This window comes from Saimiri boliviensis, chromosome 6 (genome assembly GCF_048565385.1).
Source record: "Saimiri boliviensis isolate mSaiBol1 chromosome 6, mSaiBol1.pri, whole genome shotgun sequence".
In the NCBI taxonomy this organism is placed as follows: Eukaryota; Metazoa; Chordata; class Mammalia; order Primates; family Cebidae; genus Saimiri; species Saimiri boliviensis.
The window spans coordinates 105,585,686-105,608,369 of record NC_133454.1 but is presented as its reverse complement, the minus strand read 5'-3'; the positions used below and the strand labels follow the sequence as shown (position 1 = coordinate 105,608,369).

The following is a 22,684-nucleotide window of genomic DNA, read 5'->3' as shown; positions in this document are numbered from 1 at the left end:
AATGACAAAATTTCTTTTTCTGACAGCTGAGTAGATCTCCACTGTGTATATGTATCATGCTTTATTTATCCATTTATCTGTTAAAGGACACTTATGTTGCTTCCAAATCTTGGCTGTTGTGAGCAGTGCTCCAACAAACACGAGAGTGCAAGCATCTCTTTGATATACTGATTTCCTTTTTTTGGATATGTGCCCAGCAGTGAGATTTCTGGATCATATGGTAGCTTTATTTTTAGTTTTTAAGGAACCTCCAAACTGTTTTCAATCATGGTTGTATTAATTTACATTTCCACCAACAGTGTACAAGGGTTCCCTTTTCTCCACATCCTCACTGGCATTTGTTGCTGCTTAAATTTTGGATAAAAGCCATTTTAACTGGGGTGAGATGAGATCTTATTGTAATTTGGATTTGCATTACTCTGATGATCAATAATGTTGAGTACTTTTTAATACGCTTATTTTACATTTGTGTGTCTTCTTTTGAGAAATATCTGTTTAAATCTTTAGCCATTTTTTTTGATCAGATTATTCGAATTTTCGCTATAGAGTTGTTTGGGCCTCTCACGTATTCCCATGATTCATCCCCTTGTCAAATGGGTAGTTTGAAAATATTTTCTCCCATTTTGTGAGTTGTCTCTTCATTTCGTTGATTGTTTCCTTTGCTGTGTAGAAGCTTTTTATCTTGATGTGATACCATGTGTCCACTTTTTCTTTGGTAACATGGGCCTATGGGCTATAATTACTCAAGAAATTTTTGCCACGACCAATGTCCTGGAGAATTTTCCCAGCATTCTCTTGTGTTAATTTTATATTTTGAGCTCTTTGATTTAAGTATTTAATCTATTTTGATTTTGTTTTTGTATGAGGCCCAGGGTCCTTCGGCTATAGTTGAGGAACATCCCAGCCACTCCAGCCATGACTAAAAGGGGCCAAGGTATAGCTTGGGTCATGGTTTCAGAGGGTGCAAGGACCAATCCTTGGCAGCTGCAAGTGCATGGAAGTCAAGAATTGAGGCTTGGGAACCTCTGCCTGGATTTCAGAGGATGTATGGAAATGCCTGGATGTCAAGGCAGAAGTTTGCTGCAGAGGCAGGGTGCTCATGGAGAACCTCTGCTATGGCAGTGTGGAAATGAAACATGAGGTGGCTGCCTGCACACAGAATCCCCACTGGGACATTGCCTAGTGAAGCTGTGAGATGAGGGTCACTGTCCTCCAGATCCTTGAATGGTGGATCCACCAACATCTTGCACCATTCACCTGGAAAAGCCACAGACACTCATCACCAGTCTGTAAAGGCAGCTGAGAAAGAGGCTGTACCCTGCAAAGCCACAGGGGTAGAGCTGTCTAAGATCATGGAAACCCACCTCTTGCATCAACATGACCTGGAGTTGAGACATGGAGTCAAAGGAAATTATTTTTTGGAGCTTTAAGATTTGACTGTCCTACCGGGTTTTAAACTTGCATGAGGCCTTGTAGCCCCTTCATTTTTGTCAATTTTTCTCATTTGGAATGGGTGTATTTATCCAATGCCAGTACCCCCACTGGATCTTGGAAATAGCTAACTTGCTTTGGAGTTTACAAGTTCATAGGCAGAAAGGACTTTCCTTGTCTCAAATGAGACTTTGGACTGTGGACTTCTGAGTTAATGCTAGAATGAGTTAAGAATTAGGGGGACTGTTGGACAGGCATATTGAAATGTGAGGCCATGAGATTTGGGAGGGACTAAGGTGGAATGATATGGTTTGGCTGTGTCCCCACCAAAATATCATCTTGAAATGCAGCTTCCACAATTCTCCTGTGTTATGGGAGGGACACAGTGGGATGTAATTGAGTTATGGTATGGGTCTTTCCCATGCTTATTCTCATGATAGTGAGTAAGTCTCATGAGATCCAATGGTTTTATAAAGCAAAGTTTCCCTGCACAAGTTTTTTTTCTTGTCTGTCACCATGTGAGACATGTCTTTCACCTTCCACCATGATTGTGAGGTCCCCTGCCGAAGCCACATGGAACCATGAGTATATTAAACTTCTTTCTTCCATAAATTGCTTATTCTTGGATATATCTTTATCAGCAGCATTAAAACATACTAAAACATATGGCTTGTATTATGTTGAGATATGTTAATTTTGTACCCAGTTTTTCCAGGGTTTTCATCACGAGAAAATGTTGAACTTAATCAAATGCTTTCTCAACATCGATTAAAATGGTTATATGCTTTTTGTTCTGCAGTCTGTTGATATGATGTGTCACATAAATTGATACATGTATGTTGAACCATCCTTGCATACCTGGGATAAATCCCACTTGGTCATGATGAGTAATCATTTAAACATATTGTTGTTGTTTGCTAGTATTTTGTTGGGGATTTTTGCATCAATATTCATCAGAGATATTGGTCTATAGTTTTAATTTTTTAATGTCTTTGTCTGATTTTGGTATCCCAATAATGCTGGCCTTATACAATGAGTTTGGAAATATTTCTCTATTTTTTATAACAGTTTAAGTAGGCCAGTGGGAAGGGTCTATGTTTAAACAATTACATTCTTTGTGTTCCTCTGCTTTATGCATCTGAGAACATAATAGAGACATAAATAGCCCTTTAATTTAACTAACATTTATTGAGTTTATGCAGCTGAACTTTCAGCTATTTATGTCTATATAATGTTAACTTTCATGTTATCAAAGTTAGAGTCTCTTCAATAAAAGTACTATAGGGTAATGATTAAGAACAAACATTGGTGTCAGCTAGACCTCATTTTAAATGTTAGTTTCTTCAGTTTTCATATTGGGCCAAGCACTTGACTTCTCTAAGCTTTATTCTCATCATCTTTAAAATGAAATTAATAAAGCACATATTTTTCAAGATTGTAAGATTAAATGAGATAACACAGGTAAAGTATTTAAAACTAAGGAATTTTTAACTATTATAAATAATATGGTCTAGGTTAGACCACCTTTTGTAAGTTTTTCTTTCTTTAAAATAATGCTGTGAAGGCTAAAGTGATTAATCCATAATTGGCAGATATTTAGTTCAAATTTTAAAAACTTGTGGCTGTGGATATGGAATAATGTGATACCTGGTTCATCTTCTGTCTTAAAATAGACACAGACACAGACACAAACACACACACACACACACACACACACACACACACACACACGTACACACACAAAGATGCTTAATATGTAAGCATTAACAACTTGCTAAACAAGACAGTGCCTTGTTCCTCCTCACAGCGGTTCCTCCTCACAGCAACCAGTTAAATAACTCAAAGTCTGGCTTAGATGAGTTATTAATTTTATACTAATTTTAAAAGATTATCTATAACTGGAAGAAAAGCATTTTCCATAGTGGCAGCATCAGTTTGACCAACCTGCCCTCATCCCACAAAAGCCAAATGTTCAACGAATACACTGTGAGCAGTTAGCTTTCCAAATTTCTTGTGACAAGCTCTTTAGTTTGCTTACAGGTGTAACATGCCACCAATAACTGGACTGGTTTGAATTTTAGAGTACAGCATCTGCTAATATGTTTCTTTCCTCCTAATTACAATTATTAGAGCTCCTTTTGCTTTTGTCAATTTTGAATTCCAATGGATTGGTTGTTCAAAGCTGTTTGATTAATTATTATTGTTTTTCTCCAACCATGAATTAGTTATCTTAAGATTGAATTAGGAGACAATTGAGTGATGCAATTAACTCATCATAAAAACCAAGGTAAGTTTAAGACAGAAAGGAAGTGTGCCTGTGTGTGGATGTATACCTACATGCTCACACATAAAACACATAGAAGTGATCAATACTTTGATGATAATTACGGATACCCTAATTATCCTGACATGATCATTACGCATTCTACATATGCGATGTTTTACATGTACCCCATAAATAAGTACATCAGCAAATTTAAAAAATAGAAAATATATTAAACTTAAAAACACTAATGTACATATATACGCCTATATGTACATATATATAACTTAATTTGAAAACCTTGATTTGTAATGTCTATGCATTACATCAACTTCTTTCTGTGAAATGAAGAGAATGTCAATCCAAACACTATAAATGAAATTTGTTTCCCATAACATTATAGGAATTTAATTTATTGCTTATAATTATTGTTAAGGTTATGTTGTCCCTTTGTTCATGTTGTTATATGTTTGTTTTGTTGTGGAATTATTTTGTTTTCTATTTGTTTCTTTTAAGTTAATTGTGCAGTTGCTTAAGCAAAAGGTTTAATTATTTTGAGCTCAGTTCAGTCATGTCCTTGCTGCACAGCCACAATTTGGCCTTAAAAGCATGAGCTGAACTCCTGCAATGTATCTCAATGAAATTATATCGATTATAATGACATGAATTATTGGTAATGAGAATGTGATAGAATAATCTGTATGTTGAATTTTAAACAAACTTGTTGCACTTCAAAATGACTTTCTCATTATGATCATATGTGTAACAGCTTTATTCATGAGAGACTATTGGAAGAGTTCTAGTTTAACGCTGTATAGTGTAGTGAATGTGAGGTTTTGAGCCAAAATAAATCAATCTCAAATTCTTTTTTTTAATTGTACTTTCAGTTCTGGGGTACATGTGCAGATCATGCAGGATTGTTGCATAGGTACATACATGGTAAGGTGGTTTGCTGCCTCCATCCCCCATCACCTATATCTGGCATTTCTCCCCATGTTATCCCTCCCCACCTTCCCCACTCCTCTGCTGTCCCTCTCCTAGTACCCCCCAACAGATTCCACTGTGTGATGCTCCCCTCCCTGTGTCCATGTGTTCTAATTGTTCAATACCCACTTATGAGTGAGAACATGTGGTATTTGATTTTCTGTTCTTGTGTCAGTTTGCTCAGAGTGATGCTTTCCAGATTCATCCATGTCCCTACAAAGGGCACCAACTCATCATTTTTTATGGCTGCATAGTATTCCATAGTGTATATGTGCCACATTTTCTTTGTCCAGTCTATCATTGATTGGCATTTGGGTTGGTTCCATGTCTTTGCCATTGTAAACAGTGCCACAATGAACATATGTGTACATGTGTCTTTATAATAGAACAATTTATAATCCTTTGGGTATATACCCAGTAATGGGATTGCTGAGTCAAATGGCATTTCTATTTCTAGATCCTTGAGGCATCGCTACCCTGTCTTCCACAATGGTTCAACTAATTTACACTCCCACCAACAGTGTAAAAGTGTTCCTATTTCTCCACATCCTCTCCAGCATCTGTTGTCTCTGGATTTTTTAATGACTGCCATTGTAATTGGTGTGAGATGGTATCTCAATGTGGCTTTGATTTACATTTCTCTAATGACCAGTGATGAACATTATTTCATATGTTTGTTGGCCTCATATCAAATTATTTTCTGTGTCATATTGACTTTAGTTATTCTAAAACTCAGTCTCCTCTTCTTTAATATAGAAGTAATCAAACTCTTCTGTAAACTTTTTATGAGGAAGAGTTTGTATATATTGTGTGCCTGGCAGTGAGTGGTAAACAGAAAAGGAGTGATGAGGAAATTGTACTGTTTTAGATGCTCAGTACAAATCTAGAAAACAGTGTAACAACCATCAGAAAATTATTTGTATGAAAAGCCGGAAGTTGGTTTTACTGTTTTTGTTCATAAAATACCCCAAAAGTTGAATACATAAAGTTAATTATTTATATCAAGTATGTTCATAGTATACACCTGAAGTTATCCACCTTTTGGTCTTTTAATCAGCTGCACTTCAGCCACCTCAAACTCAGCCATATACTCAGATGATTCACTAATGAAAACCACCAATATTAATGAGTACTTGATATGTGCTAAATGCATTACACGCATTAGCTTAGTTATCCCTTATAAAAAATCTATATGTGACATTTTGATTATTACAGTTATTTTCTAAATAATGTAATGGGGCTTGACAAGTTAAATAATTTGCATATTTTCATAGGTTATTAAAACTATGATTCAAACTCCATAAATCCAAGTGTAAAATCCAAAGATACCAAAGAAACAATAGAGTGCCCAGCAGAGATACCACGTACTTAATTGTGAGGCAGACTGAACATAGGCACAGTCCTGTAGAAAGGGTGAGGCTTGGACCGAACTTAGAGACTAGCTCATAGAAAGTTCTTGTAACTAATAAATAAGTAAATAATAAACAAGGATGTTCTAGAAGCAACACATTTTATTTGTTTAGTACTTAGAATACGCACAAGCAATAATGAAGATATAAGGCTGGTACTTTAGGCTTGGGTTTGAAACAGTTGGCCTCATACCAAAAATATAAACTGTTTTACACAATCACAATGAAGAGTGTGGTGTCTCTGCTGTGACCTCTGTTGGTTCTTTGCCTTTTCTGTGGGTTTTTACAATCAATTACTAAATGGTTTGTCTCATGGTGAAGGTAACACGCTGAAAATAGAGTCTTGTTTAATGAAGATGGAACAGTTATCTCAGACTTCTCAAGGTGGCACCATAATCAATGACTCAAAGAACATGTATGAATTAATTGCAGAAACACAGGAAGGATCAGAAAAACTAGAACCTATGACCAGGTTGATGTACTAGAGAGATGAAATTTCACACTAAGCAGCAAGAATGAGTCTATTAAGGTAATTAAAACATTGTGCTGATTGAGCAAATTCAAGGTCACATTAAAACTCTTCCCCATCCATTGCCAAGTTAGATATCATTGATCAATTACTATCCTTGTTTCCCCTACAGAGCTTAAGGTAACTTCAATTCCTGGGAATCTAGTGAAATTGTAACTACTACCAATTAATAGAGGTTTATTTAAAAAGAAAATCTAGCCGCTATCTTGACTATATAATATTTAATTCAATAAATGTTTAGTGAGTAGTATTTTAGTAATTAGTCCATTTTTGACTTGAACTCACCCAAGAAAATATGGCCCTTTCAAGTTCCAGGGAAACCAAGAAAGGATTAAAAACAAATGCTAATAATTTATCAAACAAAAGCACAGTGTGACAACTTAAATTTTTTTTCAAAAGCAAATTTTATAATAGATTTATATAGCACATGTGAACTATTTCTGCAATTGAAAGCAATCTAAAAGAAATTGGAGAAAGCTAAAGAAATTGAGTCAAAATTTATAAGCAGACATCTAGACATTTAAAAGTATAATGTGGTTTTGCCTCAGATTTTCTTGCTTACCTTCATAGTTTATCCCATTGGGTATAAACAAGAAATCTTTATAACTTTTAAACACATTGACATGGCAAGACACTAAAACAATCTGATTATCTTAGTGAGAAAAAGGTTCATGTGCTTGCTTTATGGGGTAAAATATGCTGTAATTGTGTCAGAAAAGAGGCAAATACCCAATTTACAAAACTAGACTCCAAAATAAGAGCTGGACCAGCAACAATGTGCTTTAATTTTTTTTTTTTTTTTTTTTTTTTTTGAGATGGAGTTTCACTCTTGTTGCCCAGACTGGAGTGCAGTGGTGCAATCTTGGCTCACCACAAACTCTGCCTCCTGGGTTCAAGCAATTCTCCGGCCTCAGCATCTCAAGTAGCTGGGAATACAGACACTCACCACCACACCTGACTAATTTTTTGTGTTTTAGTAGAGAGAGTGTTTTACCACATTGTCCAGCTAGTCTCAAACTCCTGATGTCAGGTGATCTGCCTGCCTCTGCCTCCCAGAGTGCTGGGATTACAGGAGTGAGCCATTATGCCTCGCCCTTGTGCTTTGATTTTAAGTCCTTTGAGTACTGACTTTGAGAAGTAAAAGACCTAAAACCCAAGTCCAAATTCTGGCTATTATAAGTGTAACCTTGGAAAAATTTTCATACCTTTCTGAACTTCAGTTTTCTTATCTGCAAACTACTGTTAGCATACTGACTTTGTAAAAATATGTTAAAGATTAAATTAAAAAGTATATTTCAAATGTCCTTCATATAATGCCTAGCATACAAGTAAACATTAATAAATGTTTAAATCTACTATGGAATGCAACCTTCTCATCCACAAATATTAGCAGGATTGTACTACAATGTGAAATGAAATGGGGAGAGAACTGAGCTTCAAGTGGCTCATCCACCATTGGAAAATGTGTATGGAAGAAAAGTGATGAAGTATGGACATTATGATTCAGTAGCCAAGTAAGAGCTTATTCCTCAAAACAAGGTTGGTTTGATTTTTGAACCATCTTTGTTCAACAAAAGAAAGGATAAAAACAAATATGATCTTTAGTAACTATCAGAGCAAAAGACAATGTGACATCTCAAGTTTCCCACCATAAGCAAATATCACAGATAAGAATAAATAAGGTAGACTGGGTGCAGTGGCTCACACCTGCAATCCCAGCATTTTGAGAGGCTAAGGCATTTTGTGAGGTCTGGAGTTCAAGCCCACCCTGGCCAATATGGTGAAACCTCCATCTTTACTAAAAATACAAAAATTAGTTGGGCATGGTGGCACGCACCTGTAATCCCAGCTATTCCATAGGCTGAGGCAGGAGAATCACTTAAACCCTGGGAGGCGGAGGTTGCTGGGAGCTGAGATCTCACCACTGCACTCCAGCCTGGGTGACAGAGCAAGACTCCATTTAGGATAAATAAATAAATAAATAAATAAATAAATAAGCTGATTGTCTTCATTTCTGCAAGCATGAATTCGGCTTTAGTGCAACTTCTTGAACTGACTTTTTCCCTCAACTATATACAACAGAAGAGTCCACTGGTGGTGTGTGAAAGGCTGTAAGAGGAAAAGATCCCACATATGGCTCAGCCTTATTGCAATCATACCTTCTTGCTGCCATTTCCACAGAAATAAGATGGAGAAGGTTTCCTTTGGGAAATATATAAATAAAATAGGCTTCAAGCTCAATAAAGTAAGTAGAGGCAACACATGAAATTGGCATGCTGAATATGTTCTGATATGCAGTTGAGAGTAAATTCCTGATGCCATAGAACAGAATATTTAAAGCTACTTCAGTCTCTTGGACTAGGTGTTTTCCACTTGCTTTAGAAAGCTATTTAGTAAGATTTTAAATACGTGGACCTTGCAGAACATCATATATATGCAGTCATGTATCACTTAATGGTGAAGATGTATTTGAGAAATGTATCTCGTTTAGTCATTGCACAAACATCATAGGGAATACTTACACAGACCTGAATGACAGAGCCTATTACACACCTAGGCTATGTGGTATAGCCTAGTGCTTCTAGGTAACAAACCTGTAGAACATTTTACTGTACTGAATACTTCAGGCAATTGTAACACAATGATAATTACTTGAGTATCTAAACATACTCAAACATAGAAAAGGTATAATAAAAATGTGATATTATAATTTTATGGGCCACCACCATAAATGCACTTCTTTGTTGACTGAAATAGTGGTTTGCAGTGCATGACTATATTTGTGTGTGTTATATGATACATATATGTAACATCACTTTATAAATATTATATGATTATACTGAGTATCAGTGAAAGTCACACAAGAAACAAGCAAGTCTTCAAGCAAGTCTTCACAGTGTAATCACAGTCCTTCATTAGTAAAATAATCCTAGCTGCCTACAGTGTGGTATAGAATATCAAACGATACAAAACTCTAACTTTGAAATTTTTGGATGTCACTATCCCAATTTTAAGTCTACAAGGTTATTGTAAGTCATACTGGAGTGCTGTGGTGCGATCTCGGCTCACTGCAACCTCCGACTCCATGGTTCGAGCAATTCTTTTGCCTCAGCCTCCCGAGTAGCTGGGATTACAGGCACATGCCACCATGCACAGCTAATTTTTGTATTTTTTAGTAGAGATGGGGTTTCACCATGTTGGCCAGGATTATCTCAATCTCCTGACCTCATGATCCACCTGCCTCAGCCTCCCAAAGTGCCGGGATTACAGGAATGAGCTTCTGTACCCTGCCAACTCTGCCTTTTAAGTGGTTAAGAAACTTAATAAAATGGTTAATTTTTCTTCAGTAACAAGTGGTTATTTCTTTATGTGAATAAATGCCCACATAACTAATATAGTACTGATTTCTCTCCAATTAGGGCCCCTAAAACTAGTAAGTATGAATAAGTTACTGAATTATCCATACAACACTATGCAATGTACACTAAATTTTCTATATCTGTATAATGTATTTTTTTTTTCTGAGAAGACAGTCCATGGCTTATATGATATGTTCAAATATGTGATCCCCACTAAATATAAAAATAAACAACTACTGCCTTTATTTGTTCCTGAGTTGCATTTCAAACCCAAAATTCATTTCTATCAAAGGTAAAATTATTGGAGGCACAGTTGAATATGATATAGGGGGATACAACCTCTTAATTTTCTTATTTTAGTGATGATAGTTACAAAAATGTATATACTAAAATGTTATCTGTTTTCTGGGATTTGCTCCAAACAAACAGCCAGGAATACTAATTTAGGCAAAGGATTCTAAAAAGTGTTATCCTTTCTAAAAGGTGTTATCCTTTCAGCTCAAAAATCAACACAAATATTCCAAATATCAGTATCCAATATTATAGATTTTCCTTTTTTTCCCCTTTTTTATTTAACCTACCTCTTACACAGAAGTAGGTGTGTGTGTGTGTATGTGTGTGTGTGTGTGTGTGTGTGTGTGTGTGTTTAATTTGTATTTTTTGAGGTGGAGTTTCACTTTTGTTGCCCAGGCTGGAGTGCAATGGCACAATCTCGGCTCACTGCAGCCTCTGCCTCTTGGGTTGAAGTAATTTTCTTGCTTCAGCCTCCCAAGTTGTTGGGATTACAGACATGCACTACCATTCCCAGCTAATTTTTTGTATTTTTCGTAGAGACAGGGTTTCTCCATGTTGGTCAGGCTGGTCTTGAACTCCTGACCTCAGGTGATCCCCCTGCCTCAGCCTTCCAAAGTGCTGGGATTACAGGCTTGAGCCATCACGCCCGGCCTATAGATTTTACTTTTACACAAAGAGGCCTATCTTCATTTTAAGTCACGTAATCTCAAAAACATCTTTACTTTCGGCCATATTAAGTTTTAGACCAAGTCTTATCTTTAAGTAAATACAGAAATATTCCACTGAGCAAAAAAACTTTCCTGAAGAATTCAAAATATTATCTCTCGTCTCGTATGGTGTGATAACACTGGAGTCTAAATCTCAGTTCATTTATTTGTTCTCCTGTCTTGCTTTCCTTCATTAGAAGAAGAATGGCTAACCCAATAGCTCCAGGTACCCAGTGGGTGGAGTCCTGTTAGGTTCATGCTTGCTGTACGATCCAGCCTTGTCTTTGGCCCTCCCAGATCTATCTGTACTTGGGCATTCTTGGTTCTTTTTTAACCACACATGTTAGACATGGCCTTTCTCTATAAACCCAGACCAAGCTACACTCGACTTCTTTCAGAATTCCTCCTTGTAATGCATTGAGTAAATTAACAAAGTTACACACCCAAGATCTGGGTTGGAGGAGGGAGGTACAAACCTTTCTCATGTTCTCCAATCCAATGTACCAGTAATCAAGCTAATATTTTGCCCCATTGGACTCATTTCTTTGTAGCATATTCTTATCGGCTAGCACTATGAAACAGAAGAAGGATGAGTAAAACAAACCATACTTGGAACAAAAAGCTTGAATTCTTTGATATTCAAAGAATACTTTTTCTTACAAGCTAAAGAAAAAGAAAAAAATAGCAAAAATGGAACCCGCTAAGCACGGTCTCTACAGACTAAACATTAGATTCTGGGTGCAAAGCATGAGGGAATAATTGCAAGTATGTTTGTCAAATTTCTCTAGGAGGTTTACATTTGAAGCAACTACTGACTGCAGTGCAACCACGTCATTAATGTTTAAGGTTAGAGTATATATATAAGCAAGCTCAGTGCATTGGCAAGGCAACCGGCTTACTAGCTTTACACAATTAATTGGTATTAAGAACAGTCGACAAAATCATCTGCAGCCCACAACTGGCCAGGCAGATCCTTCTCTCAAATGACAACAGAATTTAGATTAGTTACAACCCTCAGGGCAAAGATTTGAGCCAAGGGTAACTCAGTTTTTACAGGATCTATACTCAGTGCCAGAGAAAAATGTCCAACCCAGATTTCCTGTGCTGCAGGGAGGGAAGCTACCCTGGATTTTTTTGGAGGGGGGAAAAAAGACATACGAATGAAAGATAAAACCTGCAAACCAAAAGAAAGTTCTACCTACTAAATGGAATATAACTCAAAAGCATCTATTTTGAAGAAATTAATGACTCTTCCCACAGAAGTTTGTTAACTAACTGATGCATGAAAACGTTTTAGCGCTCCATTGCTAGAATCTATTATGTGATATTTAACATAAAACATAAAGGAATGTGGATAACAAAAGCCCACAAATTGATGTTTTGAAACAGTTCAGTTGATTCAATAGATGAAACCTTTACGGTAATTTAGGTTACATTATAACCTCAAAGCTCTTTCCAGATGACATTCACTTTTGTTTACAACTTGGAAAAATAATAAGGCCTAAATTTTACAAGGGAAGGAAATAAAATTTAAATACTACTTAATTTAAATTGCCTAGATACTATAGATAATTCATAGGTTTAAATTAAAGGTTCCTGCATACTATTTATCATGACTAGTAAGGTAGAATGAAAAGGAACTAGTTGCTGAGAAGTATTTCTTCTTTGAAGACTGTAAAACAGGGTGTGAAAACAGTCCCCAAGGAAATTGATCAAGCAATTAATATGTATCAAATGGCAATAATGGTACTAGGGTGGGATATTAGATGTGACCTTAGCAGACATCCAAAAATATAGTCAACTAAGTCAAATCCATAGAGTAAATGTTATATTTATTGGAAGAGTGGGGAGTTAAACAGTAGAAAAAAAATTATTTGAGTTGGGTGTAGTGGTTCACATGTAATCTCAGTGCTTTGGGAGGCAAGGCTTGAGGCTCGTAGTTCCAGGCTGTAGTGAGCTGATTGTGCTACTGCAGTCCAGGCCAGGTGACAGAGAGAGACCCTGTCTCTAAAAGGAAAAACTAAAATTAAGCTTATTTGAGTTCAGATTATGTGATGGAGATGGTTACCTAAGTAGTGACTCAAGCCGGTGGATAGAAGACAAGCATACATCTGATTCAGTTTTCTCAGGCAATGGGCCCTAGTTTGAAGCTTCTAACAGAAAAACCAGAATGTGCTACAGCAATTCATGAGCATCTACTTGACATTAACTTTTATAATTGCGTTTCTCTGTATGGATATATGGCTTTCCCAATTTCACCCTGAATTTTATCGTGGCTACTGGTACATCTCTACATTGTTTGGGTAGGTATTCTTTTCAAACTTTGACTATTGAGTGACCTCTTGTATGCTACTTATTCATTTTTCACCTTATTATCCTTAGGAGGACTCCTTCTGGCTGCTATTAATAATGACATCCCACCTAATAGATTTTCCATATTCTCATTTGTTGGACTAGGGGAAGATTAGTGACTGATCTATTAGATATGATAGATTATTTATTTCCATTTGTTATTGTAGGTCCTTTTGCTATTCTGCAATTATTTAGCAAGGAATGAAAAAGAATTTCAGATGAAGATCCAAAAGTAAGCAATCTGTAGAGATGTATAGAAGTCCAAACAGAAATGCATCCTAAGGCCATATCAAAGTTCTATGAGATGAATTCTAATGCCACATTTAAGTTCTGTAAGTAACAATGTATTTATTGGTTAACTTTAACTAACCATGATTGCAACCATATCATGCAGAATTTGGCTTTGTTTACAAGTGAAGTTTGACCCACAGTATGCATATATTTTGTCTAGTTTCCTTTAACTTGTAGAACTACATCTGTGTTTTTGTTTGGGTGCAGATTCAATCTTGATACTATGAAACACACCTATTCCCCTCCCTCTTCAACTTCATGAAAGATAATGAGTTCTAAGCCTTCTAATTGTATTACTTGCCCACCTTGCTTTAGTAATTCTTACAAAGTAAGCAAATGACTCAATTACAATCTTTTTGATAGACTGATTTCAGTTATTCAGAAGGATGAAGCATTCTTTTCCCTCTGAAGTTGCAGGAGAAGACATATTTCTGAAGCTGCCAGGAGCCACCTATCCAATTGCATGGAGAAAGACAAGAGACCAACATACTTAAGCACACACACAAAGGAAAACAGTTCAGCAGAGATACACACTGTTAAAAAATAGACAAAGAGATACTGTTCTAAAGACATTAATAATTGCTTAATTCCTGCCAGCAAGAAATTAATATTGTTCATAATTATTTATATAATTACTTCTTTGATTACATTAATTGCACTCGGTATCCTTCTAGCTAAGCACATAGTAATATCCTTTTTGCTCAAGACATTTATATATTTATTTTTCAATAAATATTTATTTGGTTCCTATAATTTGTCAAGCTACTCTTTTAGGTAATGGAAATATCTAAATATTAATAAGAAAGACCAATTTGTGACTTTAGATTTCACATTCTAGTGGAGAGATAAACAATGAATCGGACACAAAAGCAATTATTTAAAGTGAGTGAGGTAATGATATGTGCTAACAAGAATAAAATAGGATAAGAATACGGGTGATTTGAGGAGTAAAATGAGTCAAAATTTTATTGTATAGCCCAAGAAAGTATGTTGAATTAGGCTTCTGTCTCATATTACCACAAACATTTTACTACAAAGTTCAACATAATTGGGGTCCATAATCCTACTAATTTTATTTCTCATATTTTACATTTCTAATCTTTGACATTCCCCTCATATTTTCATTGAACAAGTCTGTGCCACAAGATAAATGTAATCTTATTTTGTAGTGTTTATTTCACCTTTTAAATGTTTTCATATTATTTGATTTTTAATCCTATAAGTTTACTTAATAAAGTTTTGTAGTTTTAGGGTGCTTCAGAAATTCAAATCCATACTCTTTGTTTGAAGCTAATAAGAAGTTTTTAACAATAAGCACAATGGCTGTATTTTTTTTTTTGTAATAATGCTGTAGAAGAAAACTCAAAGTCTCAATGGCTTATGACAATAAACATTTCATCTCATATTCTTGGGCTGGCAGTTTTGATCTCTTGATGGTTCATAAGAGCTGGAGAAAGACAAGTGGTGGCCTGCTTCTTCAGGACATGGCTCAGAACTATCCCCTTATAATTTATTTTCAAATTCCATTGGTAAGTGCAAATCAACAAGGACAAGTGCAACACAAATGGGGTGAAAAAGTATATTCTACGTATAGTAAACCATTGCAAAAGTAGAGAGGAAAAGAATGATTTTAAATAATGAAACCATCTACTACAGTCACTAAATGTAGTTTTACACACTGGGGACTATAATATGAAGAAGTGATCTAAATACGGCAGTGCAACAGAAACTCCAGAAAACTGGCCCTATTCAGCTTACATAGGAGGACTGTCAAAAGACAGGCAGGACTTAAAAAAAAATCTATGTAAAGGTGATGTATTAGTCAATTTTCACATTTCTATAAGGTTATTATTTTACTGGGCAATTTATAAAGAAATGAGATTTAATTTGCTCACTATTCTGGATGGCTGGAGAGGCCTCAAGAAACTGACAATCATGGCAGAAGATAAAGGGGAAGCAAGGCATGTAGTACGTGGTGACAGGAGAGAGAGAGGGAAGGGGAAGCACTAGACACTTATCAAACAACCAGATCTCATGAGAACTCACTCATGATTACAAGAAGATCATGGGGGGAAACTGCCCCCATGATCCAGTCACCTCCCACCAGCTCCCTCCTTAAACATGTGGGGATTACAATTTCAGATGAGATTTGGGTGGGGACACAGAGCAAAATTATGTTAGGTGATATACATATAAATGAAATATCTCCATACAATTGCTTGAACATATCATGCCGTTCTATGCCTCCCTCCATTTCTACCTGAAATTCTATCACTAACTCTTGAGATTCTCCTCTGTAAAGCCCTGCTTGACATTCGCTCGTCTCTGATGTAACATTATTTCCTATATTTGCCCTTTATAATAGTATGTGCATATGCTTGTAACGTGTTTATTATATTAAATTTTTTTTGCTGTGATTGGATGGTTTATTAGCACCATGGGTTTTCTGAAGTTGAACATGGCACATTTACGTCTCTATATTGATATGTATATTGATACTTAGTTTAGTTGCCAGCTATAGGAAATTAAAATAACAGACAATTCATTTAGTTTAAATGATCTCTAAAATTTCTACCCACCTTAATATTATACACAAAGCATTGTGTTATTACAGCATTTGGAAGGTTTTTTTAATAAAATGTCAGTGATTCTTAAGTCCCAACGATGCTGAAAAAATTTTAGTAACAACAATTGAGAAAGTAACTTTCTTTGCTGCATTTAAATAGCATTTACTCTAACCTTTAGCTCTCAATCTTGGATCTCTTATCCTCAGAGCCCTTTTTTCATTCAGTATTTAGTTGTGCTTAGTCTTTGAATTACTGTTCATTCTGCCAATCATTTCACAGCAATGATTTTGGCAGACAAAGCAATGTCCATGCACAGCCAGGTGTTCACCTTGGCACCCTCACCCCTGGAAAGGGTTGATTCAGATGTTTCCACACCTGCGAATTGGCTGCCCAATCTTAGCCAGCTCCCATGAACTTAATTATCATTTCATATTTCAAAATTCAAAAGCAAAATATTTCAAGATAATGTGCATAAAAATTCAAATGCTGCTGCTTCCTGCCATTCCATCATGTCCTCCTAACAAAACACTATTGGAAACAAATTACTGTTTCTCCATAACCATTTTATTTTGATTTGTGGGATGTGTAAATGGAATGCAACTCATTAGGTCTGAAGAGCTGATTAATTTCAATGGCAAAAGCATCTCTGTTTGCCCAGATTAAGACTAAGATGCTTAACCTATGATCCAGAGGCAAGTTAAGGATCCATGAATAATCTCAAAATTGTACATGTCTCTTTTTGTAGCATGTTATATTTAGACATCAAAAGATGAAATTTTATGATAAAATACAATTATAAGTAGAGACCTAAAATGACCCTCTCATAGGTTTCTCTTTTCTAACTTTTAGCCAAGGACTTGCTTTATTTCCTCCAGACAGAATGTTTTTGAAGGTGCTAAAAGCCATTCATTTGTTTTAGCCTTTCCTGCTGTTCTACTTATTTATTTATTTATTTACTGTACCAACCTCATAATTCCATGTTTGCACTCTCCAGCATCTGTTGTTTCCAGATTTTTTAATGATTGCCATTCTAACTGTTGTGAAAGGATTCCCTGTTTAATAAATAGTGTTGGGAAAACTGGCTAGCCATGTTAGAAAGCAGAAACAGGACACCTTCCTGACACCTCACACCAAAATTAACTCCAGATGGATTAAAGACTTAAACGTCAGACCTAACACCATAAAAACCCTAGAAGAAAATCTAGGCAAAACCATTCAGGACATAGGCGTAGGCAAGGACTTCATGACCAAAACGCCAAAAGCAATGGCAACAAAAGCCAAAATAGACAAATTGGACCTAATCAAACTCCACAGCTTCTGCACGGCAAAAGAAACAATCAGTAGAGTGAATAGGCAACCAACAGAATGGGAAAAAATTTTTGCAGTCTACCCATCTGACAAGGGGCTGACATCTAGAATTTACAAAGAACCAAAACAGATCTACAAGAAAAAAACAAACAAACCCATTCAAAAATGGGCGAAAGATATGAACAGATACTTTACAAAAGAAGACATACAGGAGGCCAACAAATATATGAAAAAATGCTCATCATCACTGGTCAATATACATTTTCTATAAACTTTTTGAAGACATCCTCATATATTCATTATTTCTTTATCAAATGACTTTTTTCTAGAAAAAAGCCCAAAACCTCAATACCAAACCTAATAGTAGTGAGTAAATTCTCAACTCGGAGAAGACAGGAGCCAATACTGTGCTAAGAACATGCCTTTTTTTGTTGCATAGGCTGATGGCCAGAAAAAAACTTGCAGAAAACTGCTATTAATGTTTTATTTTATAGAATTTTTATGATGAGATAAATTCAACTTGAGAAGTAGCAATCAGTTTGAAAACATGAGCCTGTAATCTATAGTACATGAGCCTCAAAGTCAGTTATTTCCAGTGTTAAAAATAAATATTCAGGTTCTAACTAGTTTTAGCTCCACAAACCTTCACGATTTTCCTATAGACAGTATGTAGGGAAAAACATAATAAAAATGGAATTTAATGAAAACTATTTGGAAGTCACTGTTTGGTGGCCAGACACAAGAATTTATGCTGGACCTGTTTCTGTGCAGAGGGGTAAAAAGCAGACATTATTTATTTTAGCAAACTAAAAAGGAGGGTATAACTCAGTTGTATTAATTTGAATTTCAGAATATAAAGATGGTAACCCTTTCTTGGCAATCAAACACACACACACACACACACACACACACACACACACACACACACACAGAGCACAGTAATTGCAGAAAGTTAAAACATATTATTTAGATAAATAAATATCTCTTCATTAGCAGCATTCCAGCTTCTGCCAGTGGGCAATTACAAGAATGTTTAGTCTAAAAGAATGACCAAAGAAAACATGGTTGCAGGCATTTGTAAAGCCAATTAAAAATCATATACTAGACTGATCTCTATGGGAAGTAGAGGTCTTTGCCTTTGTATATCCCTAGTACCTAAAACAATTAGCAGTCAATAACCGACCATTATCGTTAGTGAATTAAGTGTTTAGGCTTCTAATAACAAAATTATCTGTTGTTATTAAAGCCAAACACACTTTAAAAAGAATGTTAAGTATGGAGTGGATCCTGCTTACATGTGCTTGTGTGTAATTCACACAGTATCAGTGTGCATGCATGGTACGCATGCATAGTGAGAACGAGGCCATCACTTTAGAGTCTCACATAGGTCTATGACCTAAATATGGTGAAGATCACATGTTTAGACCCACAAATTACTTTTTTAAAGCTCCGCACTTAAGACTGATGGATAAAAAGATAACTCCTGCTTCACAGCTGACCTGTTTTCGGAATTTATGTTAAGATTTTTTTTTTTTAAACGAGATCTTAGGAACTCACCCACTATGTCTCAGCTAAACTATCCTATACAGTCTGCCCTGATACCTGCAGGTGTTGCATCAATGAATTTAATTAATTGTGGATACCAAAAGAAAAACCAAAAAACAATTAAAATAACAATACAACAATTAAAAAAATAAAATAATACAGTATAAAAGTTATATACATAATATTCGCATTATATTAGGTATTACAATAATCTAGATATGATTTAAACTATAGAAGAGGATGTATGTAGGTTATACACAAATGTGCCATTTTATTCAGGGGATTTAAGCATCACATATTTTGATTTCATAGGAGGGGCTGGGGAGTAAGGAGGTATCCTGTAACCAATTCCCCTTGGATACTGAAGAACAACTGTATCTGTTTCCCAGACTCAAAAATTATTCCTCAGCTTAGGTTCTTTGGAATGCCTTTTTTCTGAAACTTAGCATATCAGAGTCTATCTCATCTTTCAGCAAAGAGGAATTATTGTTCATCTTTTGTTAGTGCCACTCCCAACCCAAATTATGCTGTATCTCCCTGTATATTCCTTAAAGCACTTAGCACACTCCACTATATGCTTTTATTAAAAAAAAATGCTTTCAGTCTCACTTCTCTAAATAGAATATAATTTCCATGAAGGGATAAAGCTTATCTATTTTGTTCTCTGCTAAATGTCCAATACTCAAAACAAAGGCTAGCACATAATAGAAATTTAATAAACAATTTTCAATGAATGATTTAGGGATAATGACTTTAAAAGAAAAGCTTGTGTTCTTCAAATACTGTGTAACTCTGGCAGGTGCCACCTACAAAAATAACTTAGAATCATATCCAGCTTCCAGTTCAGGAAATTATGAAGATTCTTTCTCTCCACAATACTGTGACCATCTCACTCCATTCTAACAGTTCAATATTTTTTGAACATCACCTATGCTCCAAATCTTTTATTAGGCCCTGAAGATAGAAAGATAAAATAAAGCCTTCAATTATTTTCCCTGTTTGGAGGACCAGGAACATGAGAAAATATGAGATATCATCTCTAGGTAGTGCTTCCAGTGGGCTTAGTGCAAGAAGAGAGTGAGGTAAATGATTAAGCTCAAGTTTGGGAACAGTCTGTGAATTTTAATTATCTCTCCCAGCCCTGTGCCCCATTACCATGGATAATTGAAAGTTGGCCATATTGCTAGGTAACGCTTCATTCCCTACATAACTTGGCACTTAGAAAACATTTTGCAAGAGAAGCAATTACAGCAATTGTCTCATCCAGGGTGGGTGGAGGGTGGATAGAAATTTACTCCTGATGATATTTTTGCTCTTTCGAAATATTTATAAGAGATTCTTCAACCTACTTCTAAAAACCTTCATATATATATGTGTATATGCTCAGTTGCTATACCTACCAAGCTGTGTGAAGAGAGAAGGGTATTGTAAGAGGTGTATACCACCTCACAGCCCACAGTTGCTTTCCAACCTCTTTATAGGTGGGTGCTCTGAGCAATGATTTCTATGGTCCCTGCTTTCCCCCAACACATGTTTGTGGGGGAAGGTATGCCCAAACTACAGTTAATCAAGGATTTGAAGACTAAACAAACAAAACAAAATGTAGCTTTGGGAGAGTGTGTTAGATTGTGTTGGAATATTTCTTTTTGCCTTTCGATCTTGTGTTGCTCTGGTGGAGAGAACCTATAAAATTTTCAAAGTGTTTAAACATCAATTTTCTTCTTTGTTCATTTAATTGCCTTTTTTAAACTACCTTTCTTCCTGAATCAATGCTATATCACTTTTAGAGGGTCAGTTTATACTTTCTAAAACATGGCATTTGAGACAATCATTCTAGAACTGGAATTCCTGGGTGGATCTGCAGCGATTCCAGTTTCCATTCTAGCAGTCATTGCCGCTTTTCCAGGAAAGTAGCTGCATAACTTCCCAAATTTCCATTAGCCTCCATGGCCCAGGAAGAGCTGAGGTATTTCTCCAGCAAGAAAGAGAAGCAGCCAACTTAGTCCTGGGCTGAGTAGCTTCCATTTGTTTCTATCAATACAACTATGGGTGCTTCTTGATATGTCATTTGGTAGAAGGGCCTCAGCTTTATACAAGGCATGATTCAGGAAGCATATCAAATGCAGGTGCCTGGGTCAGAACAGCAAACCTTACTGATACCTCCAAAGCTATCAGGATTTCCCATTAAAATTTTAAATAGCTTCAGCTTTGTGTTTGTATGTGGAGTTTCTTTCTTTCTTTCTTTTTTTAAATGTGTTGTTTTTTTTTGGTTATTCTTTGGTTTAGGTAGTAGACCCCTCTTTTCAGAGTATATTTTAGTTCTCCTTCAAATTTTTTCACTTCCTGTTAATTTTTTAAAGGTGAAGGGAATACTTTTTAAACTTAAAGTTATTATAAATTACAATATTGACAAGATAGGCATTATCTAAAAAGCTACTCTCAGGCAATTGATTTCTACATATTTGCGTGATATTTTATGATTATTTTTTACCAGGAACAGAAAACAGATTTCTATTGACATTATTGGAATTATTTTCCCTTCCGATGGTAAGAAACTTACAGGGGTCTCATACTAGGTAATCTGTGTAAATGCTAGGGTTGAACTTTCACAGGGTACTGGAAACAATCATGGTTCTGATTAGGGTCAGAGCTTCTGCTATGTGCTCCCATGGTGTTCTGTACATCTCCTTTGCAAAATTTTGCGCAGTGACAATTGATTATTTGTGTGACTTTTGCTGACTAAGCCCTATAGGCATGCAACTATGCTAAGTGCTTTGCAAATGTTATATAATGTAATATTTACAATAATCCTATGAGCTCAATTTTCATAAGTCGACTTTCATAAGTCGATATTATAGAAATAAAAATTATGTCCTTGAGACATTAGGTAACTTGCTTGAGGTCACATAATTTGTAATTGGCAGCACGATGATTTACTAAGCGTCATAAAATTACAATGGGCATGAAATTTACCACCACGCAAAATTAACTTTCCACTTGATAAGCTAATGCTGGATTGCTTTCTTAAAAGCATTTTCAATTGCTCTTTAAGGGTAGTTTATTGAAGAGTGCAAGACAGCTGTCCACATTTCGGTACCCAAGATTGATAAGGGCTAACTTCAGATGCAACTTTGTCATAACCAATAAAGTCCAAGGGAGTATAGGTGCACAGGATAGGGGAGGACGGCAAAAATTTGGTTGGCACTGTGAATGGCAGATATGCAAGAGTAACTGCTATTTTACCTGAATCGAGTATTAGAAAGTCCTTTTGAACTATCTTAAGGGACAGAACATTTAAGCAGGATTCAAGAAACTAAAGCTGCATTTCATAGGAAGCTTGAAGCCGAACATTGCTCAGAAGGTTATTCAATTTTTCACTGCTTTAACTATAGAGTAACCATAACTGATATGTTTTGCTTTGAAATTTTAGCATTTTAACGATTGATGCTACTGATTACTTGGCATTTCCTATATTGTATTATGGTCTTTAAATGATTTTCCACCTCTATTTGTGCCTTATTTCCTGAGTCCTAACTTAAGGTACAATTCCTTCCTGATTTTCGTAAAATTGTATCCCTCCACCTGAGATAGGAACGAAAGCAGAAAGTCCCATTTCAATAAGAGTGGTAAATCTACTCAGGTAAA

At 35.8% G+C, this 22,684-nt stretch overlaps 1 long non-coding RNA gene across 1 annotated transcript in view; it reads right to left on the bottom strand.

Moving 5' to 3' along the window:
* Positions 1-22,684, bottom strand: part of LOC141584756 (uncharacterized) — a 240,553-nt gene that overhangs the window by 110,571 nt on the left and 107,298 nt on the right. The gene's annotated exons all lie outside the window — the stretch shown is intronic.